The sequence below is a fragment of the Tympanuchus pallidicinctus genome, unplaced genomic scaffold, assembly GCF_026119805.1.
Source record: "Tympanuchus pallidicinctus isolate F22 unplaced genomic scaffold, pur_lepc_1.0 scaffold5, whole genome shotgun sequence".
NCBI classification, from domain to species: Eukaryota; Metazoa; Chordata; class Aves; order Galliformes; family Phasianidae; genus Tympanuchus; species Tympanuchus pallidicinctus.
Genome location: NW_026294769.1, coordinates 36,773,086 through 36,798,867, shown reverse-complemented (window position 1 = coordinate 36,798,867; position 25,782 = coordinate 36,773,086). Strand labels below are relative to the sequence as shown.

At 35.4% G+C, this 25,782-nt stretch overlaps 1 protein-coding gene across 9 annotated transcripts in view; it reads right to left on the bottom strand.

The window, feature by feature from the left end:
- Positions 1–25,782, bottom strand: part of SNTG1 (syntrophin gamma 1) — a 325,426-nt gene that overhangs the window by 177,859 nt on the left and 121,785 nt on the right. For 6 of the 9 annotated variants that reach the window (XM_052704127.1, XM_052704124.1, XM_052704125.1 and 3 more), the window contains exon 2: positions 2,283–2,324. The exons of the other annotated variants lie outside the window; for them this stretch is intronic. The gene's annotated coding sequence lies outside the window, so the exon portion shown is untranslated. The remainder of the gene's footprint in view (positions 1–2,282; positions 2,325–25,782) is intronic. 9 annotated transcript variants of the gene reach the window in all.

Below are 25,782 nucleotides of genomic sequence, written 5' to 3'. Positions count from 1 at the left end.
AAAAAGAACAAAGAGAATAGAAACAAGCTGCTGTCCATGTTTAATGTAAGATAAGAAGTACGAGATTAAATCACAACGAAGATGACATAAGAATTTTCCAGTAGCAAAACCATTCATCAGTTCACAGAAATCAATTGCCTATGAGAACTGTGAACTTCTGTTGCTAGATGTATTCTACCCTAATTTTTCTTTTTTTTTTCCAAGAATTATATAAATAAAAATATTCAAGGAGTGGTTCAAGAACAGCTGATCTCATGCTGTAGGGAACAACTGGACAGATTGGTCTCATTTCAACCTTTTTTTTTTTCTTCCTAATACATCACCTTTTTTGAATACTAGTTTTCATGTAAATTAAATTTCAGCTTCCTTTTTTTTCTTCTTTTCTTATTTGCATTAATAAGAACTAAATCCAGCATTGCACTCCAACAAAATATGGCATGTATTACATTTTAAAAGTCCTATTCCTGAGAGACTCTTTTATAAGTAAAACGAATAAGAAAATGAACAAGAAAATGAACAAGGGAGTCGCAGAGCATTCTGAAGAGCTATTGAAAATATTTATAACCTGTTCATTAAACTTGTCAAAACAGGGTGTAGCACAGATAACGACTTCAAAATACTTCAATTTAAGTACATTCAGCAATGCCTTAACAAGACAAAACTAGACTTTAAAAAATACCCACATTAAAGAAAACCTAAAACTTCGTATCAAGCATCAGACACTCAATATGCGTACTATGTGGTTTTTGTTTTTTCTTTTAATATGATGGCTTTGTCCATATTTGGTTGAGATTGTTTTGACAGAAAAACTGAAAGCACTGAGCAGTAACTAGTGACTATTAGACAATTCAGATCTATTAAGTCCTATTTGCATTTGCACTCATTATTTATATGTAAGCTCTGTCTTGCAGGAAATTCTTTTTTTTATTATTACCACAGTGATAAACTATTTTTTTTTAAATCTCTGCATCTTAAGTGGAATTATAAAATGTAATTTTGCAAAATTCATATTCTTCATAAAACTGATAGGTTTCCTCCATAAATTTATTGTCATGATTCCAGTACGTGAATGTACACACATAGAAATACTTTGCTAGCTGCAGGATGTAAATACTAATCAAAAGAGTGAAATTCACTACTGAAACAGCCAAATCCACCTTTTCCTTGGGAAGAGGCCTTATGCCTGGAGAACATATGAAAGCTGAGTTCAAAGAAGTAATTCTTAATGTGACTCAGAAAAAAAATGCTATTACTGGGGCTGCAGAAGCTCTGTTGGGGAGCTGGTAATCACTGGTTAAAAACAAGCACTGAAGGGAAAATGTGTATTATGTTAGAAAAAAGAAAAAACAATCTTAAAGATGTCTACAAGTACAAAATATTTCATCATCTCTTTTTCATCAGTGATGATTACGCAGCAGATTTTTGCTCTATAGGATTCTTAATTCACATTCAGAAACATAAATGGCTCTTAATTTGCTGATATAGACAGAAAGCTCCTATAGCCTGAAAAAGACAGAAGTGCTTAAAGGGAAAATAAATCAAAACCATAAAATTGTGACTTCAAAATTTCTAATTATGATATTCCCTGAAAACATTTAACCTACAAAACCAGTATGCTTAGATTATTTTCAGTCATGATCTCTTCTTGGAAAATAGCATCTACAGAAAATGGTCATAAAAAACAACACATTTGCTTCATTAAATGTAATCCTTTTCTTAAAATGAATGGTACAAGTCCAGAAAGGAAGAGACTATGATCATCGGCCAAACGATTATTAAATTCTACACTAATTAATTCTGCATTATATCCTATACTCTGAAGACAACATTTAAATTAAGTAAACTGGAGTAGAGAAAACAATTAACGTTCTAACCATCAATAAGATTTTTAATTGCATTGAGCCAATTTTATTTTTGGCCTACATGAAGGACAGAATATTCCAAAATTTCAGTAGACTGCAAGTCTACAGATTGATTTTTTTCAGCAAGCAGCTCTCAAGACAAGAAAAAGTGACTGACTGCAATTAACCATCCTGAAAAGGAAGTAGCTATGGTCCAAAAGCATACCCGTATTTCTAAATTAATCCCAGTCATCATGTATCACTGCCAAAGTTCTGTCATAGCTAAAAATGTAAATCCTGTATAACTAGGAGCAAAATCTGACCTTTTTTTAAGGTTTCAAATCAAGGTAACTTCCACAAAAACAAAAACAAACAAAGCCCAGTAAATATAATTGTATGGAATTCTGATAATGACCTAGTTTGGTATCAGTTTCCACTTACTTTGGGTTACAATTTCCTGTTGGTTTCATATGGCAAAACAGTCTGGAAAACAAAAATAAATAATTTTATTTAAGAGAGAATTGCTGGAGAAGGCATATAGTTATCTAAGCAGTTTTAGTTGACTTGAATTTCAACAGTTGACAACTTCAGACAGAATTACACAGAAATGCATTGTTTAACAGCTGTATTAAATAAATTCTACTTTTTCTGCAAAGACTGTCTGTTCATTTATGGTAAATACAGTATCACAGGTTTATATCTTAAAAACACCCAAGAACTGGATGATCTGGAAGCAACGAGACAGCAGCATGTAAGCTTCTTACACCTTTGCATAAATCTGTATCTCCTTGAAATGTTCAGACTGCTACCTTCAAAGCTACTAACAGGATGTTGCAAAACCAGAAGGCATGAAGTGCATTTTCTGATATTCAGCAGTGCTTCTTACAGTACTTTAACACTGAGGAGTTTTCAGAGATTTGCAAGACTCATCCAGAGAAAATATTTCTGTAGTGAAAGGATACATGAGAAAACTCACAAGATTGGCAGCTGTGTGAACAAATGACTTAGCAGACTGCATCAGATGTGAATCCGTAGGAGACCTATATGATGAAAAGGACAGCTTCTCCACAAGTAAGCTCAGTTATTTATTCACTGTGATAAGTTGGTTCACTCTTACTGTAGCTTTTTATTGTAGCACCAGGAACTACACTACATATACTACAGAGGTAGCATGGTATATCATAGATACTTCTCAAGAATAAGCTATGAAAATATCTATCAGATGTCCCTCAGATACCAGATATCTATTCATGCTCCCTATGGACTAACACCAGTCAGTAACATCAGCCAGCAAAGCCATATACAAAAGAGAAAGAATCCAGGTTCCAACACATTTTGAGAAGTGCAGGTGTAAAACTGAAGTCTGTATCTCTTACAATTCACTATCAAACTTCCTAATCACAGAAGTTTCCAAGGTTAGCCAGACATATATTTTGTCTTCAGATTAATAAAGTACTTATTTTTGCTTTCTATAGGAATGTAAAATAAAGCAATGCTAAATGCGTACCTCCAATGTTTTCATCTTTTATGTTTTTAAGCAGAATTGGCTTTCTTATTGGAGTATGAAGAAATGAAAGTATGTTTATTACTCCTTTGTGCATGGAAATTCTTTAAAATTGGTTGCCCAATTCTGACTATGAAGGATGAAAATTGCTAGAGCACAAAGGAACTAATAATGAGTTCTCTGAAGTTAAACATGCAGTGGGGCACAGATGCAGGCTCTGCAAGCTACCAAAAAGAAAAAAAAAAGAAAAGAAAAAAGAAAAAGAAATTAATCTAGACAGTAGATGCTTGTTGAATTTCTCCACCATCATCAACTGCTTATTGTCATGTTACATTATCAATAAATGAAAGATTTAAAAGGTTTCAACATTTATTAAACTCCTAATTGGAATCACAGATACTGAGATCTGAGACTACGTCAAGTCATTTTCACTGATAAGCAAGCTCATCATAACATCCTCAAAGCTATTCAATAAATATGCATGAGTAGTTGTTCAAGCAGAAAGCTGTTACTTGCCTCTCCATAAGAGTAAAAAGTTTGGGATATTTTCTTCAGACATAGATGTATCTAAATGAATTGATTTGGAAGTAAGTTGTTTGATCTGAAGCTGTTCTGAACTGCAAAGATTGATGCAAAACAAGAAAGAGAAAAAAAAAGAATTAGGAAAGCATTTTGAAGCGGTTATGTTTCACAAATTCAATGAAATGGAAAAAATAGGGGAGTGTATAAAAATCTATAGCATGTCTCAATTCACCATTTTCAATAATGTGCACTGAGAAACCCAGCGCAGAAATTTTCTGACAGAGAAAGAAACAGAGGTTTATGTTCCTGCCTGAGAGCTTACAAAGTCCAACAGGAAAAGTGACTGTACTGGATTTGTGTTATAACAGGGAGTAACTTGTAGTTTTCACTACATTTTTCAAACAAACAGGAAAAAAGCTCCCCTACATGTAATTGGTCCTAACATCTAGGATTATCAGTTCAGCTTGAACCATATTTAGGAATCAAAGCATATGAATACCCTCATCATACAAAAAATTATCAGGGACATCTAAAGTTATAAATCTTTGTGAATAATTACAGCTCATTAGTTTGTTTTCAGGTAGTAGTTTAAGATCCTGGAATTGGGATCTGCTAAGATCCCAGTGGGTGATTGCCAATTTATTTTGCTATTTATCATTCAAACACAAATTTCATTCTTTCCTAAAGTAAAGCGCAAAGAATCAAAAGCAGGATTCAAAAAACGAAATGAAGAAAGGAATTTGGCATTATTTCACAATTATGCTCTTGTGCTGCTCTCTTATCTGGGATTCTGCGCTCAGAAGTGGGAGGGTAAACAGGTGTTTTGCAGGCAATGCAGATGAGACAAAATGTTAAGTATGCCATCAGGGGATGGGGTGACTTCAGACCCATAAGATAAAGACTGAAATACTCCTGGTAAAATAAACAGCAAATTCTGAGCTTCTAGATCTATACAGCAACCCAGAGGCAAACCTGTGATTTGTTAGTTGAAGAACAGACTCTTCTAAAAGGAAACACCTTATCCTCTATGCAATTTTCAAGCTGTCAAATATAATCTTATGATTTTATTGCCCCTGAAGTTGAAAATATCCTCAGGGAAAACATTAGCCTAAAAACAAATTGAATTGCAGACATTTTAATTTTAATCTGCTTTACTCAATATAGCTTCCTCATTCAAATGACTTTTGGTTGTTTTGGAGCTACTCTGTGGTTGACCCTCAGGAATTGTGACTGGGTACAGATAGGTCTGAATCCTATTGCCTATCTGACCAGAAAAACTCTGTGGATACAATCTAACTTACCTAAAGCTTCCCAGTCTCCATTCCTATATACTTCATAGAACTTATGGAATAGTAAGTCTAACAAACACAGCCTAGCTCATTTTGTGTACATTTAGAGAGATAGCTGCTTTTTTATTTCCCACTGCCTCCAAGCAGTCAGAAGCTCTGGTTCTACAACTAGGAATTTCCACTTATTTAAAAAGTGAGAAAACAGCATAGATAAGAAAATAGTAAAGAGGAATCCTCTCTCTCTGACAGTGAATATTACAGGTATTTCAGATCCGTAGCAGAGGAGGAATACTTCTGCAAGTACTTAAGTCATGTCTGATTTATGATTTTTTCAGAGCAGCAGCATATCTGTTTTTGATAGATATCTTGTAGGTAAGCATTCACAGGCATATAAAACACATTCAAAATGTTTGGTACCAAAAAGAGTGCAAGTGTGCTAGAGGACACCTCTAGCCAGGCAAATAACCCTGCTGCTTTGATCCTCTTTGAAATGAGAAGGGAAACAGGGTAACCTCTTAGCACCTCCAAGTCTTACTTTCCTAGCTACATTACACGAGATCCAAAATGAAGCAGACCTCCTTTTAAAAGCAGACTAACAAAGAGCAAGGAAGCTTGAAAATGGTCTTCTTTGACAAACCAGATAGGATGTACCTACTAGAAAAGGCCTTCAGGTAATGAAGCTTGCTGATTCACAGCTTCTGCACAATGACATCACTAAACAAGACACAGGCCATCTTCTTTTCTATTTGTTCATTTGGTCATACTTCTCCAAAATTATCAATCGAACAAAACGAACAAAAATCAAACACACCACTCCTCTAAGTTCTCACAGGAAAAAAACAAACAAAATCACTCAAAAAGGTAATGGCTCTACTATGCTGCCTCTTTGAAGGGAGAGGAATGGCACTGCAGCGTTTTGGTTGGATGTTAAAAAAAAGTCATTTATTCTTCTGCTGTTACAGTAATCTGGATAAAATGAAAATAACTATTTCCTGTAAAGTGGAGATGGAAAAAGAAATAGCCGTGAGGAGGGACTGAGTTGTTGACAGTGAAGCTCCATTAATCTCCAAAGAATCAAGCATGTCTCTAGGTAAATTGTGGATAAATATTCCATAGTGGAACGAATAACTGCCTTTTGTTTACCTGGGTTGCAGCAGGTGCCAGGGGCTGCTTTTCCTTCTATCTTCCCTCTCTTCATAACTTTCAGTTTAGAAGACATCGGTGAGGCAGTTCAAGCATTCAGTGACAGATCAGCTTGAGTGCAAGTCTATGAACCATGGATTTTGATAAGAGACCAAATGATTCTTGCACTGAGAGACTCTATACAGTTCTTCCCTGACATTTTATTTCAGGAATATTACGTAACGGAGACGAAAAGTGTGAGTACATTTTCATAAATACATTGAAAATACATAAGGACAAACACCAGGCCAGCGCAAGAGCTACTGATGAGCATAAATAAAATATTTGGGAAGGAAATTGTGTTTTAGGGTCTGCCTGCCTGGCAGATTGTGTAAGCATGTAGTCTGGACAGGACAGCACTGAGACTATAATGTGAGACAGAAAGATGTGACCAGCTACAAACCAGAGCTGTGCTCTGCTGAACAATGCAATGAACAGTGCTTCAATACTTAAAAGGAGCTTATAAAGGGCGACCAACTTTTTACATGGTCTAATAGTGAAATACAAGAGGCTTTAAACTAAAAGAGGGGAGATTAGATAAGATATTAGGAGGAATTTTTTTATTTTTTTTTTTACTCAGAGAGTGGTGATGCACTGGAACAGGTTTCCCAGAGAAACTGTGGATGTCTTGTCTTTGGAGGCATTTTAGACCTGGGCAGCCTGAGCTGGTGAGTGGCAGCCTTGCCCATGGCAAAGGGGTTGAAACTACATAATTCTTAAGTTCCCTTTCAACCCAATGCATTTTATGATTCAATGCCTCATCTTCCAATATTTGCTTGAGTTCTGTGCACCAGCAGCCATATTTTTACCATGATGAGCAAACACTCTCCAAGCTCAAACCCATGATCGTTTCGCATTTAGGTCTGCTTGCATGATTTAGTCAGAGATTAGTACTCTGACAAGTTACCCATGCAGAATCCGTTATTTTGGTCATACTTCCCACATGACAATCTTTTTATAACTCAGTTGTAAAATCTATCCTGTATTGTGAGGACATTCTTTTTTTTTTTTTTTTTTTTAGTCATAAAACCTTTATTATACATATTAAACTACTCCTACTTTGAAACTGTAACCTGTTTTCTTGGAAGAACAAATAACTGGGAAGATTTCAAGCTAAGCCTGGGGGAGACACTTAAACTTGTCTTATATGAAAAGAATAAAGTTTTAGGATAGATCCAAAAGATTGCAATTAATAAAAGTCTTAGTTTTCTATGCACCACAGGGAACTTTCTTGATGAATTTAATACGATTATCGGCATTCACAAATGGTAAAACACAAATAGATATGGTATTAGTAACAATGTCTAAGAGCCAACGAGCTGGAGAAAATATTTTGTGATGTAATCAACTGAGGAACAATGTACTGGAAGTAAAGATCAAAGTCTTGAAAACAAAAATTATTTTCAAGGTAAAGAGTCTGACTGTGAAAATTAATACAATTTTTAAGTATCATGACAGCTGCATTCAAACAAAGGAAAGGGCAGAATGAGATCTGAATAATGTAAGGAACAGGTAGTTCAGAATGATCAGGAAGAAGAAAGCAGGACAAAGACTTCACTGCTATACTGAAAAAGAAACTAAGATTTTGACAGGAACATGTGAAAGAAATATAAATGATGGAGAATTATAATAACTTGATAATTATCAACTAAAAAAGCTAAACTACAGCTCAATAACCTTAGAAAATATGTTCAAACTACCCATTTTCATGTAGGCATATGATTCTGATGGAAAACAGAAGATCATGAATCAATTTATGTATTTTCAATATAAATTTTTTGCTAAAATGCTTGGTTTCATTATTCCTAATGATGCATACACAGAACAGATTCTTAATAATGCCATGATCTGCTCCACATGCCATTAACAGGAAAAAAAAAAAAAAAAAAAAAAAAAGCACAGTGGCAGAAAGCCACTGAGGTTTAGACCCTTAGAAATATCTTGCAGAGATGTCTCTTTACCCAATCAGGAATAAAACAGTCCATTAATGGAAAGGTACACTAGGCAAATAAAACATGCTAAATAGAATAGCTGAGGGTCTGGGGAAAAAAAAAATGTGTAGGGAGTGGTGCATATCTGTGTAAATATGGGTGACTTTGTGGAGGTTAAATACGTCTACTGTGAGTGAGCACTTTTTGCTCCCTTTGAAGTTAGCAATAATGTAATGGAAAATAAATAACCCTTTTGTGTATAAACATCTTAAAGCATCAAGTAATAAAATTTACTTATTAATAAACAACAGTAGATATGAACTCACAAGACAGACAGGAGTATAATGTGGAGCAATGTATCACATGCATCTACCCTAAGTGTAATATTCTTTCAAATGTAATAAACCCTCAGCCTTTATGTATTGCTAAAGTAGTGAACAGAAAAAAAAGAAAAGGAAAAGAAAAACCACCTCGACCTGGTTATGAGTACAATTTTAAGTGGAACTGTAGTGAAAGACAACCATTCTATGAAATTCTAAGCATATTCTGTCTCAGAGATCATTATTCTCACACTTGATAAAAGATTACCCAGGTTGCTCTGAAATACCACACAATTTTTGTAATTTCCCTTACAAGGAAAAGCTGACAGACTGACAGACTTCTTTACTTTCAGGGAGCCAACCATAGAAAACTATTCTGAATCACTGCTGAGCCAAAACAGTTTTGCTGAAGTATACTATTTCTTGGATATTTTCTATGTTCTAAATAATAAATATTCTGCAAATTCAGAGAGCTAATTTAAAATATTTCTTCCTCAAAGTATGATGATAGCCTTGTACGACTCACACATACTTTCTAGGAAATATTGTCCCAGTCCTCTTGCACTAATAGGGTCAAAACTGAAGATCATAAGCACTTACAATTTTAAAGCAAAATCAACCCATATATTCAATCACACACAAAAAGTACTGAAGTACTGTTTAGATTTCATTGCAACTTGAATTGTCACCTCTTCAGAACACTAGGAGGAAAGCAAAAACTTACTACACATTAATATAGTGTAATAGGTTCTTCTCTGGATTCTGAAACACTTTACCCTCTATAGATACATGCCAATCTCTTTAAACCCAATGATGCTTAACAACATCAGACAAAACATGGATTCTTGAGGCTGCACAGCCAATGAATGCTGCTAGAGCTGACAGACTGTCCCAAAACCATGTCAGTAAAGCTGCAGAGGAGACACAGTGATCCACACTGAGCCCACAACAGCTCAGTACTGCAATGCCTGAGAGGGCTTCCGATTTTCCAGAAAAGACCTGCATCCTGACTAGCGTCAGTTCCTCAATAGAGCAAAATGCTCCTGTCCTTCCTTCTTTCTTCTTCCACCCCTTATTTTCATGCGAAGGACATCTGACTCCAAAAGGGGTGTTGCTGTTCAAGAACAAGATGGGCAGAGAACACATCATCAGATAAGTTTAAATGGAGCTTCAGACAGAACTAAGGCAGGACACAGGCTGCTTCCCTGTTTTCAAAATCTGGTATCTATATTTTAAATTGGATAGTTAACTCCTGTATTTATTATGCTATATTGAAAAAGTTAAAAGAAGTCTTAAAAATCCAGCAGAAGCAAAACACCAGGTCATATTTATTCTCATGAGATCAGACCTTACACATTAGAATTCTGAGTATGGCCTGGATGCAAATGAATTTCTGAATGATGTAGTCCACAGTTGGACTACAGCATCAGCATCAGTAATATACGGAGAATATCAGTAACAAAAGTGATAATCCACTTTGCAGGTAAGAAGAATCTAATTCTTATTTCTTCTGAAAATATATATAAGATTACTATAATAATACTGAACTGTGAGCTTAGTCATCTGAAAAGAACTCAAAGCACCCCTACAAAGAATATAATTAATCTGCAAATGGGGTAGGCCTAACCACTTCTGCTTGGCTGTTCTCTGTCATTTGATACCTATCTCAGCTCCACAGGGCACCCACATTATGTAGACAGTTACAAGATGGAAGCTCTGTCTCCTCTTTAGCAATGTTCTGATTATTATTTTGAATAAATTAGGTTGATCAAAAATGAAATGACTTTCACAGTGGTCTACTGTTCCTTTATTTTTACCTGTTAATTCAATAGAATATGCCAAATACTCTGGAGAGGACAACTGAAAATATCCTCAAATAAACCTCGCAAGTACAGTCATTATGCCCTGCAGATAAGTAAATGGAAATAGCAGATTAGTAAACATAGATGCACTCCAGAAGGAGAAAAAAAAAAAAAAAAAAAAAAAAATTAAAATGCTTTACCTCATCAGCATTAGCTATTTTTCCATTTTTCCCCTTCAAGCAGAAAAGGCCCTGGTTTTATGCCTTGTAATTGCAGCAATATTGTGGAACACACAGAAACTTCTCTGGAAGAGTATTCAGAAGCTCTTTTATTAAAAAACAAAGGACTTTGCCATCAGTTAGCTAACAGACTTACACTACCAATAAAAATTCATCCCCACACTTTGCTCGTGCACAATCAATACGAATTTTCTAGACAGTTACATATAGTGAACGAGAAGAAAAGCGAAAGTTTTATGTCAAGATCTCTAGGCTTGGCAATGTTAGGTGATTCTTTTCTACACTCTTATTCTCCTCTATGAAGAAGGAAAAAATCAGAATACATGGAAATCAGATGATACAAAAGAAAATGAAGTACTGAAATTAGTCAGAATTAAAGCAATTGAAATGGGTAATAATGACCTGAAATACTGTAGTGTTCATTTCTCATATTGCTTCCATGAACTTTTCAATGTCCAGATTGAATGCAAATACTACTTGTTCTTTATTTATGATGTAAATTATAAATTTTCATGCAGGTGAAACTATAGGCAGGTGAAAGAGATACTCAACTTATAATTTCATTTTACAGGCCTGTTGCTGCATAAATATTGATTCTCACTTTCTACATAAATGGTGTAGCTGAACTTTACATTTATATTTGTAAAAACATGACTTCCACTGTTTAGCAGCCTTGCACTTGTGATGGCAGTTCACAAAATAATGATCCAAGCCGTATGCCTAGTCAAAATTTATACAGATTTCTGTATCTGTATAGGTAACTGTATTTACACATGTAAATGCACCTCCTTGCTTGAGTCGAAGGCACATATCAAGCTATGCCATCACCCCCATCATACAGTCAATGAACTGTTAGCAAAGTGGGCACATCCCTATCTTAAGCTCAGTTACAGAAGAATTTAAGTACAGGCAGACTCTTACATGAAAACTTGGTGACCATACCAAGTTTTCCCTATAAAAATGCTCAAATATTCAAGCTGAAAAAAGCAAATCAAATCAAACAAACCACATTGAAACACACAAAAAAGTGATCAAGTACAAACCTATTGTAATACAGTCTGTTCTATTACAGAAAAGCTGTATTTGGTCTAATGGCTCATTTCCCTTATGCTTATGTCTTTTTAAAAACTGGAAAATAAAGATGAAGTAATTGTCTCCCAAATCCTGGAAAACAGCAAGAGTTACACATTTTTTCACCATTGCCTTAGCTCTACTTGTTCTAAGCAAACCACAAAACAGTCCCTAGTCCCTTCAGAATTGATACTGAAAGCAGAAAAATATTTTAGAGTTCTAGACGGGGGAAATTAATTGAAAACATCTCAAACTACTGTGCGGTCCTAAAAGTTGACTGCAGGAGTCCTATTCCTCATGTCATCCTTTTGATTCTTCTTTTACTTCTAATATATTCAGTTCATCCCAGAGTCAACTCTCATGAAACATGAAAACACGAAAGAGTTAACTTTAACCTGAACTTCTCTAGAGTACCTTTGCTGTCACTGGACAGAAATAAACTCTTTTGGTCAACTGAGATGATAATTAGTTATCATTATGGGTAAATTATTCTCTTACATTTGTTACTTTGCCTTCATAAGTATTTGTTCTTAAACATAATTGAGTTCATGAAAGAGGGAATAGTCACAAAATAAAAGCCAGATGATCATGATGGATTCAGGAAGGCATTAATTCTAAAATCTCTCTGGAGTTATTGACTGTTCTTGTTATTTGGGCTGGTAATTAACTGCAAACACTCTCCATGATTTTAAACTTTTGAAGTGAAGGGTATGTAAATATTTTCAGAGCTTCTTATGTGCCTCTGTACTAGCTTATTTTAATGTAAATTACAAATGATTACAACAGGCATACTGTGTATGCTCCAGGATTTATTATCTTCCCATTCAAGCAATTAAATAGCAACATAAACATATACAGCAGCGTATAAAACAAAATGGGCTGCTATTTCTTCTGGCACGTTATGTCTGCTTACATACACATTCTCACAACAGTGCAATAAAATATGGGTTCCTCAAATGGAATGCATTTTTCTTGTTATGTTAGAAATATTTACAGTTTACCTAGTGTCAAAGAATGAACAGAATTAGAGATCAGGATACAATCGAATCTTTGACATATCTGACAAGAATAAACAAAAGTATATCCCTATTTGTAAATTCAGATCTTTTTCCTCCTCAAAAGCATATATCTGTGTCATTAAATAGAAGGAGCATCAGTGAAATTGTGCACAGGAACCTCCCAGCATTAATAGCGCATACATAATGGAAGTGCCTACAAAAGTATCTAGTCCACCTTACAACTGCAGTCATGAAAATCTAAGTCACTCACCAGAAACCTATTTCTAGGTAGGTTATAAAACATAAAATAATCCTCATCATTTTTATCACACAACTTCAGACTTCTTTTTGTCTGTTAGCTCTCTCCTATTGTCTTCATCCTAGCAACAAGCTGCCTTCCTCATATTGAGGTTACCTCTCTGCTGCTGTCCCTTACTCCTCAGGTGAAGACAGGGCAGATCCACACTGACATGCATGGCTCAAACGTACAGGCCCTTCAGCTGCAAGAGAAACTGTTTGCTTTACCCAAGGTGTCCTGATAGCAACAACTATGTCCACCTCTCCTATGAGAAGTTAAAATTGCTGGATCTAGCAGGATGAAAAAACTTTGGCAACAGAAGTATCTCAGTTCCCAGGAAAAAAAACAAAAAACACACACACATGTATTTTCAAACCTTATGACCACTCTCTGCTGATTTAGCAGCCTTTCTTACATTCTGTGGAAGACAATGGGTGTCTTCCCTCTAAGACAATAACCACAGAGCTTACACAAGAGCTATAAGAAATTGATTTTACTAGGCATGCAGCTAAGCACTTTTGACCCAGCTGTTCTTGAGGGACAGAAGAGGCTCACGGTAGATTTACTAACTGAAGTTTCATGAAGCTCTGGTAAAGTTGAGGATCACATAAATACAGTATGAACCTCTGTAACACAATTCTAAATGAAATCCATTTAAACATAGATTCTTCATAAATTTCCAGTGAAAGTAAGTCAACATCTCTTTAGATTGCATCACTGCACTCAGCAAGAACTCCGATCTCTGATACAGATATCACAGTCAGACCCACTATTCAATTTACTGCAGAACATTATTTGCCACTGTTTAATTTATTGCCTTTATACTGCATCACCATTCTTTATTTATTTATTTTTGTAAAGAAGAATTGAAGAGTGAAAAAAAGTTCACAGAACTGGTAGAAAAAAGTAAAACTGGAAAAAAACGCCAAACATCGCTTGACATCTCTTCTCACCATGGGCAGAGCAGTATACAGTAAATAGCTTCTCTTTAGCTGAGTTTGAATGACATTATTAAGTGAAACCTTTGGAAAATAGCAACTTCTGCTACAAATCCACTGTTGTTTTGTAAGGATTTTAACAGGAAAGCTCAACTTGCTTTAGAGTTACTGTAAATAGGAACAGTTTCATTTAAACTTCCAAATTACAGTCTTTGAAACTCGGGCATTCAAGTGCTCGTGGCAGGCACAGTTTAAAATCCAAAACTTTTAATAGCAAGATATATTTTTACACTCAATGAAAATCTAAGATTTTAGAAAGGCTGTGCATGTTTGTGTGCACAACTGATGAAGAAGCATTTTGAGACAAGAACACATATCTGGGGATGGCAGAAAGCTTTATATGATAGTGATGATACCTTAGGTCAAACGTAGCTAAAAAGGAATTTCACATTCTTCAGGGACATTTTTTTTTCAGCAAATAAAGGGCAAATGGCCATCCTCTTATTCTGTTCTTCTCTGCAAGCTTCAGTGAAGTTGACTATGAGACAAGGTTGCACTATGTGATGGGTTACAGGCAGGTTCCAAGGGAACTGCTTTAAAGGCCACTTATTTATGACCTCCTTCATGCACCAGTAATTTTCCATCCTTTTCAAAAATTAAAGGCAGCTTCCAGAAAAAGTGCTTAATAGCACAATCTTAAGTGCTAATAACGTATAAATAGAACTCCCCTACTTACTCAATAGAACTAGCAGCACGCATGGTGCTGTGCACTGTAATTGCAGCTAGAACAGACAAAATGTTGATGTGATATTGTAACTATTTCTGAGCACAGCTAGCACAGAAACAAAACTTTCAAATGACCTCCAAAGCCCAGAAGATCATAGGCAAGAGGTGAGGAGAGGAGATGACCAGAGCAGCTGGCCTAAGCTGACCAGGGGCTATTCTGTACCATATAGTAACACATGCAACAATAAAAGTTGAGGAGGGGCAAGAAAAAAGGGAGTTCTTTTTATGAAAACATCTGTCCTCTCAAACAACTGCTACATGTATTGTGGCCCTGCTTCCTGAGACATGGACAAATACTGCTTGTTGATGGAAGTAGAGAACAACTCTTTTCTCTCTTTGCTACCACGTGACTTATTTTTTTTTCTGTTTCTTTCTCCATTAATTAAATTAGCTTTGTCTCAAGTCATGAACTATCTTTCTTTCCATCATACTTTCTTCCCTATCTTTCTTTGTGGAAGGACAGTGAGAATGCTGTGGTGGAGTTTAGCTGCCCAACGGGGGTAAAATCACCACATAAGTATACAGCAACATGCATACATTAAAAAGCATAAAGCATAAAATTCCCTCTCCACTGCTGACATTTTTCCTCCTGGAGAGAAGACAGGATAATAAACAATACATATTATAACTTAACATATATTTAAACACTACAGAATGTTCCTCTGACGCTATTCTGATGCATTCAAAAGATTACAGAAAAGAAAAACCAGTTCCTCAAAATCCCACATCTGATGCATGTACTTTACGGCTTTTGCTGTGGCTGAAAATAACTTTTGCATTTGACAATATTTTTACTTTTTCAGTTTAAATGAAAAAGAGGATTGTACAACTAGTTAATGATTTAATGATTCACATTACCTGCCACCCTTATCCTGTGCATATTCTTAGATATTCATAACAAAAAAGTTTTCCTGTTCAAATTGCAATCATAGAAATGACTGAACCAACAGTGATGGCCTCTCTAGAAGTTGAAGAATAAACAAAAGGGAAAATAAGAAAGCTATATGCCTACAGCCAGTAGAAGGCAAGGTATGAAATTATATATCATTTCTGTAATTTGCAAATCTTGCTTCAAAAAAGTAATTTACCTATCTCAATTTGGAAGTTTGCTTTTTTTTCTTAGTAAAAAATGTCATCAAATTTCTATGAAATCCAATCACAAAGTTTGCAGCTACGGAAACAAGATGAAACAACATAATATGATGGGATCACAATAATCTAATTCCATGAAAAATATAACTGTTTTCAACAGATCTGCTTTCCCCAAGAATTGTTCAGAAGAAACGTTCAGATGAACTACCACTATTAGCCTGCAATCATGTATTAGCAAACACAAGAGCCTTTCTGTCTATGCTGAAAAACAATCTCTTTCAATGCTGAAAAAGCATCTCTGCCTATGCTGAAAAACAAAGGTCAAGTGAACTGCAGATGAAAATGCAAGAAAAGGTTATTAGCAGGACAGTGATATGAAAAGCAGGTATGGATTAAAACTTAAATTTAAAAAAAAAAAAAAAAAAAAAAAAGCTATAAAAGAGAACAATCTCTGGCTAAATAACTTCTGCAGAGACAAAGTGTAGCTCTACTAAGGAGGTAGGGAAAGCTGTGTGACAAGCCTGCAGTAAGAACACCAGAGATGTCAAATGTCAGTCACTGCAAAGATACAAGATACTGATAAACAATTAAGTGTCATTTGCCACATTCTGCACTTAAGTATCTTGCTGACACTTACTCTTTCTCATGTACTTCAACATATGATGGAAGGGGAAGAGTCATAAGAAAAGTTATACAGAACCAGGTAACACACAGGGCTATTTATACAAAATTGCATGACCACTAAGATGATCAGAGGGGTGGAGCACCTCTTGCGAGGAAAGGTTGAGGAACTGGGCTGGTTAGGTCAGAGAAGAGAAGGCACCAGATAGACCTCATGGTGGCCTTCCAGTACTTGAAGGGAGCATATAAATAGGAGGGGGAACAGCTGTTTACATGGGCAGATAGTGAAAAGTCAAGGGGGAATGGCTTTAAACTGAGACAGGGGAGGTTTAGGTTAGATATTAGGAGGAAGTTCTTCGCTCAAAGGGTGGTGACACACTGGAAACAGGTTGCCCAAGGAGGTTGTGGATGCCCCATCCCTGGAGGCATTCAAGGCCAGGCTGGATGTGGCTCTGGGCAGCCTGGTCTGGTGGTTGGTGAACCTGTGCATAGCAGGGGGGTTGAAACTAGATGATTATTGTGGTCCTTTTCAACCCAAGCCATTCTATGATAGATTCTATGATATGACATGATTACATATTTCAGATTCTAATGTCTCTTCAGTTGAAAGATAGGGAAATAAAGATCTACTGAATAGAAGTTTGAACAGTCTCCTGTTTGACTCTTACTTGAGTATGGAATCAGAAAGACCTTACAGAACATTTGGACAGTGGCATTATGAAAAAGTAACTAAGAATCTCAAAGTTAGATGCTGAGGAATAGTATCTTAGCCACAATGCATTAAATAATTAAAACTTTAGGCCATTCTGTCCAGATCCACGGATGCTTTAGGTTGTCTATTTATACATGAAGTTGGCATTGCAGAAGATTCTGGTCAGCCAAAAAGGCTGAATGCAGAATACACGGGCAGTTGAATATGCATCTCTGACTGACATAATGCAGAACTATACAGTATAGAGGCGCTGTTCAAAAACTCATCAGTGCAATTTAACCTAGTTTTATTTTCACTTCCAGCTCTTTTGTGTGTACTTTGGAAAAAAGAAGGAAAAAAAAAAAAAAAAAAGAAAAGAAAAAAATCATAACAAGAGAAAAAGAACAAGCCTGATTTTTATATGAAAGTATTAGAAATCTCATTTCCTCAACAAGACATTCTTTTGCAGGTTTGTTTTGGGGTAGAGGCTGGTTTGGGTCACCAGTTCTATTCTTCTGTTATTTCTCCCCAGATCAAAATATCATCTAGATGAACTCTTCTACCTCCTGCTTTTTCTCAGGGAAGCTTGTAGGATGAAAAACACAGCCCAAGTATCACTCCCACAAGGAGTCATTATTGATCATAAACCTATGTCCTGGTTTTCTATGACCAGCTGCCAGAATCCTTCTTACTAAGTATAGAAAAATATCACCTGCTGTTTCTCAAAACTTTTCCACCCCCCATAAATAGGAGACAAGTTCCTGTACACTGTGGTTTAATTATTTTTGAACGCTAAGAGAAGAGTTGTTCTTGTCTCTCCATATTTCCCAGAACAGCTAGTATATTTTTCCTTTGTTGGCATCTTAGGGCTAAGGAGCTTTTCAAAGATCCAGATCCTTAAAGAACTTTCAGATTTCTGTTCACTGTTCTTGAGATATTTCCCACCCTCTGAAGAGTGGTATTTCAAATACTATTCTGTGGTCGCTCCAAATCATTATAATGATTACTTTTCCTTAGCAGGGGAAAAATATAAAGTGATTCCTTTTCATCTAACAATAGATATTCTCCCTCTCTACAGCACAAAGCACCTTTCTATTGGTGCAGTAGGAATGGATATCTAGCCATCACGCTTATCTGACTCTTCAGCAGGAATGCAATCCCCTTAAAGTCCTGTCTTTACCTAAATACTGTTGTTATCAAGTTTAATTTCACTTTTATTTATTTTCTGACAGCAACATCACCACAGCTGACCATGTTGCTTTACACATCTCTGTCAGAATAACCCTCCCAAGTTGCTTATAAGCACTCATTATCTCCTGCAAAATTTTTCATTTCATCAGAGACCAACCCTTCCAAATTAATCTTCCCACCTGCCTACACTGTGCATAAAGCTACCTAATCCACCGAGGTTCCCACTTCTCTTTCCAAATGCTTTGGCTCTCAGACACATTACCTTGGCTTATATACACCACAGCACATAAAGCGCTGCAAAGTTATTCTTTTGTTTAAGTTCTAGACTCTAATTTTGAGTGAAATTTTCCTTCCCCAGTAAGATTTCCATTTTCATATTGCTCAGTGTCCCGAGTTTCATCAGAGAGATCAGAGTCAGCTGCTAAAACCTGTCTGGGCCCAAAGTTGCCTCGTCCAGTGTACGGGCTTGAAATGTTCCCAAATAGGGAGGAAGGAGGTCAGCTGTGGTCATGACAAACCACTAATACAAAAACCACTAATACAAAAATCAAAGTGAAACTTTCCTTAGAGATTTAAAGTAGGAAGAGAAAAATAGATCGCTGTACCTGCGAGTAGAAATAGGAAATACAGGTTTTAGTTTATTTATCTTGAGATACAACAGAATGAGAGCAGCACAGAGTGGCAACAGCATATAGCCTTGGGAATCAGAAAGAATTCAGAAACAAACACTCTGAACAGAGAGTGAGAAGACAACACGTTCAGGGAAGTCTTTCATTTCCCTTTTGTATCTGAGCAGCTTCCTCTGCTATTGAGCATGAATATTACAAAATCCTTTTGCTTGTTTAGTGATATTTTGTCCACTATCAGTGCAAGCACAGTAGAGAACTGAACAAATTACAGAAGACGTATCAGAAGTTATGCTTGTTTGTAGCATAGCTCTCCAGGCACAGCAATCAGAGTCAGCAAATGTAGATTTAAACTCTGATGTATTTCAGGTAAACAGTTTGAGGAATTACCAAACAGCACTCACTGCTAAGTCAACAGCTACTAGCTGCTCTGCCCGTACAATACAAACATAATTCTGCGCATTCTTTCATCTACAGTATATGTGGACTACTTCAACGCACAGTAAAACTGCAATATATGGAATAACAATTTCACATGCACATTTCTGAAAGTCTTGAGCAAAACGTTCAGTTTTCTTCAGTAAGCTTTCCTCACAGCAAATAAAGTGAACTTTCAGGGAAATTTCTGGCTCCTGCTGAGAGACTACAGAGTAAAGCCTCTCATAATATAAAGTAACATATCTTTAACTATGTCCACTGCCAAAAGCGTTTAAATGTATTTTGCATTCATTTGCAATGAAATTCCAAAACTTGCTAAGATTTTCTCATTTATCAGACAATAACAAAATGTGCAACTGAAAGGTAATTATAAAGAATGACTAGTGGCTATAGCCATTTCATTGCAAACAGTAAAACAACGTGTGACTCATTAGTGCACTTTTCCATAAGCTGAATGAGATTCTTTTTACTCGAGTACTATCTGGGCTTTGTTAGTTTGAAATGTAGATAATCAGGACCAAGAAGTATTCAGAGTGATAAAAACTCAATTTTCTAAGAATAGAAGTGATTACACTGAAGAAACTCCATAATTTTTGAATTGGCCTCGAAGTAGAATTTTTAAATAAATCACAATGCAATTGTCTTTTTTTTTTTTTATCTAGTTAAAATTGTTCTTAAATAAACATTATTCTGCATTACTGAAAATTCAAACATTCATCTATAGTATTGCATTCATGAAACATTTTCTTACAGGTTACGAGAGATATACGCCCTGTACTCTCATTACATTCCACAATGTCACTTAATAAATCTCAATCAAACTGTGTAACCAACTACAGAGACTTTCATCTATTAAAACAAAATAGAGAGGAAAAAAACTACTAAACACTGAGAAGAAAATTGGTTTTTTGAAGTCCTCTTGGCTTAAGCAATAAAACCAAAGACTACATTAAATAACTGCAGAGCAATCAGTTTCCTCACAATACATGACCCAGTAATACTGAAAATGTGCAACTCTAACATGGGTTGTAGCTTCACACATGCTCATTGAGATGGCCTGAATTCTCTCAGATCCTTTGTCTTGAATCTACTATTCCTATTTCCATTGGGCCTATTTTAACCATATTTCCTAAAGCAAATCACCGTGTACAAGAGAGAGATTTTCATTCACTAGTAGCTTCATGGATGAATAGTTCCACTGATTAAGGATACATAGTCTATTCCTAGATAAAGATTTTAATGTACTTTGTTTCAGTAAGAGAAACAAAAGGAAACAGTGCAATAGAAACTCACTCAGATGTTCCCTAATGAAAAGTAGTCTTTACAGGCATGACCTAGATGCTGGCAGTTCTGGCTATGCTTGTAAAGATTTTCTCAGGCATCCTACTCCTTTCTAACTACTCAGGCATAAAAGGGACTTACGCAGTTAAAACAGCTTTCTGATGCATGACAGTACCTCAGGTTAACAACCCTGGGGATGCCTTAAGCATCCTGAAGCTCACTGTTCTAGCTGGGCATCTAATCATCAAGCATCATGGCACTACGTATCATGACATGAAAATTCTTAATGCAACTTACGAAGCAGATCTGTGAAATGCAAGTGGTTTCCCATTTGCTACAAATGAGAGATAGAAAATCTGATTTTTACGTCAGAGCGGCTAAAGTTATACAAAAATCCAAGATTCAGAGCATACAAATAGAAGGTGGATAGACTACTGTATTTTCTTACACTTTTTTTTTTTTTTAACAATTTTTTTTTTAACAATTTTTTTTTTTTTTTTTAAACAACACTATTTTAAGAAGGTGGAAAACTGCAGTAAAAGCCAACTAGAATTTCTAGAATTCCCAAATTGCTTTTGATGTACAAGATACATCTAAACTCCAAACACAGCAAAAGAAAATAAGGCATGGATACGAGGACTGCCCTGAATGTAATGCCTCCTATTTTATTATGTCAGCTCACAACATAAGAGGCAGATGCTGGTGGTATGCAGTAGTGATTGAACCAATCCACCAATATTCCTTTACATTTTGTTGCCATGTGACAGATGGCAGCAGTGGGGCAGTCTGACAAAATGGCATCTGACACGGAAGCACTTATGAAGTAAAGGTATGTCACTGAATGCCTCCAAGCAGAAAGAATGGAACCCACTGGCATTTTTTTTTTTATGTTTTCTGAATGTTTACAGAGACCAAACAGTAGATATGAGCACAATTAAGCAGCAGATGGTGCATTTTAGCAACAAAAGTTACAGCAGTGGTGAAGCAGTGGGTCTTCTATGCTGGTGCAGATTTCTACAAGCATGGCATGCAGGCTCTTGTTCATTGCTGGTGAAAATGCATTGCCAGTGGGAGTGACTACATTGAAAAACAGCTTGGTTGTTGTTGTTGGTTTTGTGTTGTTTTTGTTGTTTAGTTTTTTTAGCTGAGAATGTGCTCCATCAAATAGCACTATTATGCACTTTGTATCTCTTGTCGTTTCTAGGGAAATAAATAGAAAGCATTACTTTTGGAGCAACTTTTGTACCCATGCATTATTGGTATCTTCCTGAAAGTATTCAAGGCCAGGTTGAATGGAACATTGACCAACCTGGTCCAGAGGGAGATATCCCTGCCTATAATAGGGTGTTTGGAACTAGATGATTTTGAAGGTCCTTTCCAACACAAACCACTGTATGATTCTATGATTCAATTGTCTCCTGTGCAGTTATATTCTAGGCTTTAAATACAACTGGATAGATAAAATGAGACGACTAGCTATAATAAATTGTAATTTGTAAAACAAACCAGAAAAAAATAAAGAGACTATGAAAGATAATGTGTTGCCTTTCTCATGCTTTTATCCCTGAGATGTTTATGCACAAATCTACAAACGCTGGCAAGTGTAGAAGATATCTTGTATAATAGCAAAAATAAGACAAATAGCTATAAACAAAATGAGAACCTTTACAAATCCCTTTTTCTGATCTTTAAATACATAAAATCTTCCAAAATTAGAATGCATCGGTCTGTCTAATCCGTGTAAACAATTCCACAATGTAGCTCTGCTGCACTGATCATAAGTTTTAAGAACAACATTTACAAATACCATCACTAAAGTCCTAATTTCTGGAAATATGAATCCTAAATATAACAATGAAACCACAAACTAAACATCAAACACAGCTCCAGCAGGACATTATTCATCCCTTTGCCATGGACTCACTGCACTTTAGACAAAACGGAATAAATAATAACCATTTCCTTGTCGCTTCAAAATAAATTATAGTTTTTTCAAGAATATAACAACTAAAAGAAACAAACAAATGAAATCTTGTCTTTGAAAAAAGAGAATTCCCATAGAATTTTACTTGCTGTTTTTTGATGGGGATTTTTTTTCCCCAGATACTCATACAATCCTCAAAGATGATACTACTGAAGATCCCTTGGCATTCATCTATGACCAGTCCCAGACTCTTTGTGTAAAACTGACTACTCTTCTGTTCTATGACTGATAGACATTGAAAGTCATAACAAAGAAAATTTAGGATGAGAAAGTTTTATGTGTACATATTTTACAATTCGTGTGATCTTCTGATATCTGTTCATCATCTTCACAATGTAGCTGAGAATTTAGGAAACTGTTTGCCCCATACAACGATGGTTTGTCACAACAAGAAGGCCAGCACCAGAGAAACTTAAGCCAAATATCCTATAACGTTGCATACACATCTTACTAACTGGAAATTATAGAATTACCCAGGTTGGAAAAGATCTTCAAGATCATCAAGTCCAACCACAACCTAACCATACTACCCTAACAACTCTCTGCTAAACCATGTCCCTGAGCACCACATCCAAACCGTTTGTAAACACATTCAGGGATGGTGACTCAACCACCTTCCTGGGCAGCCTATTCCAGGACTTAACCACCCTTTTTGTAAAGTTTTTCCCTGATATCCAAACCTAAGCCTCCTCTGGCAAAATCTCATTCTTTCTGATATTAGAAATCAAGCTAATGATACTAAATACAACAAATAAACTAAATACTAAATGTGACAAGTCTTAGACTAATAAAGTTGCATTTAGTTTTATGTCCTAACATACTTCACTAGATTCTACTCTATTTGTTAGGAGGCTGCTGAAGATTTTCAAATAGTATGAGGAGAAATAAGTAGAAAAAAAAAGTCTTCAGTTTCAATGATACTACAGCAGAGAATATGGCCTGAAGTCAGCTTTCTGTTTGAGCTTTGGATTCTACTGTCAACATATGCAAAACAAACCTGCATGGCTTGCACAATTCAGTATTTAATATTTAAACATTAAATTCAGATAATTAATACTTCATGGATTTGTGCTCAGAAAATGAAAAGTTACTGAGTAGCCATAAAAAGAACAGAACTAAGTATGTGTTGTTTTGGATAAAACATAATTTACTTCATTACTTACATGCACATCCATAGAAGATTAAAATAAATAACTGAGAAGGGATTTTGGCAACCCTGCCCACAGCAGGTGGGCCTGAACAAGATGACCTTTGAGGTCCCTTCCAACCCAATTCATTACTTGATTCTATGATTTCCATTAAATTCTTCAACAGTTAATGTTCACATACAGATTATGTGTATATGTATATGATATTTTAAAGAAAAAGTGTGGAAAACATAAAAAATAATATTATGCTAGGATGCTAGGACAGTTCCACTCTCTACGGAGATAATAGAGCTGTTTTCTCAGCTACGTTGAAGTCATACCATTTTGACATCTCTTGCTCTCCTAACTTTCCAGTACAAGAAAAAAATGCCTGTGTCCTGTAGAATATTATGTTTAGCATTATTTTTGTAAGTCATTTTTTACGTGCCTTATTCTATATGATGAGAATTGAGTATATTATTGCATGATGAACTAGAAGTGCAACTTATTTAATATTTCTTGTACCTAGTAAACTTAGTGCATGTGCTAAGCTAAGTGTACTACACTAACATCAACTTCAAATATGAGACCTTTTTTTTTTTTTTATCTTACATAAGACTCGGATGATTTCTTAATAAATTTGAGATTTTTTGGTAGGGGTTTATAGAATGAATTTGCTCATGGGAAGATATTGCCTCTGTTAAGAATTGTTAGAGCAGCTGCCCAAAAGGATGGTTTATAGCGAAAAGAAAAAGAAAATTAGAAATGAGTAGCCTGTTAATAAAATTTTTATACGGTTTATGTAATTATATAGATACATAAATATAGTATTAGTTACTGTAAATGTTCAAGTTGGTGATTTTAAAAATGCTGCTTCTTCATAAAATCTGGTCTATGTACATCTGTATTTTTCACCATGAACAAGCTCTGTTTGCCTAACATCTTTTTTCTCTCATTCTTTCACTAACTCTTCTGAGAAAGAATACAGTCCCACTTATTTAAGAGAACAATAAAACATCATTTTTTCCAGGAAATAAATTTATTTGCATTAAGACACCTCTAGTTACAAAGGACTTTGGCTCAACCCTGTATTTAACAACAGTGAGTTGAAAATACCTGAGAGCAACTCCTCCTCCTCTTTTTTTTCAGTTTTATCCATTTAAATCAGAATAACCATAAAAATTAATCTTACTTTACATAAAGAAAATAAGTAGTAGAAATGAATGAAGATATTGTGTCTATTTATCTATTTTGCTTGCAATATACTCATAAAACACATAGAACTTACTTTTAAACACATATATGGTTATATTTTTATAATGGACACTTTCAGAAAAAATATATTTCAGATATATATGTATATCTATAAAACAAGAATTTTTTTTTAAAGTTCTACCCAGTCACTTTTTTTTTTTTTTCCCATAACCACACCTGTTTATATATAAAAATAACAGAAAATTTTGAACTCTCTTTTTATGTCTTCATTTCACAGATGGTACATACTGTTTTCTCTACTTCCCTCTTTTCTTAATTCATTCATTTAATTGGAGAAAGAACATTATAGCCAGTAAGTCTGGTATTGTGATTGTCCCCTTTCTCTTTTCCTGTTCTTATAAAAAAATCTGTGAATTAGCTTTCTAGTAAAACACACACTTTATATTTTTGTTTTTCAAAATATCTTCTAGTTTTCTTAGATGTTTTCTGGTTTTTAATTACAGATTACACAATAAAAAGTCGTGGTGCATCCTCAAGGCTAAAGTGTCGTTTTGGATCAAGTCATCAATCTTGTATTTAATTTTCATTTCTGACACAAGCCACAGCTTTTGTCAGGAAGAATTTTTGTTTGGATGTTATCTTTTCACATATTACAAAAGAAAGCTGTCTGATGAATTCTTTTAACCCAACAGCACAGTCAGAAGCATTCACAACCATTGTGAAATGACTCAAAAAATCAGCTATTTAGAATGCATGAAGATCACACCAAAGGTTTCAAGAGCTTTTTTTGAACTC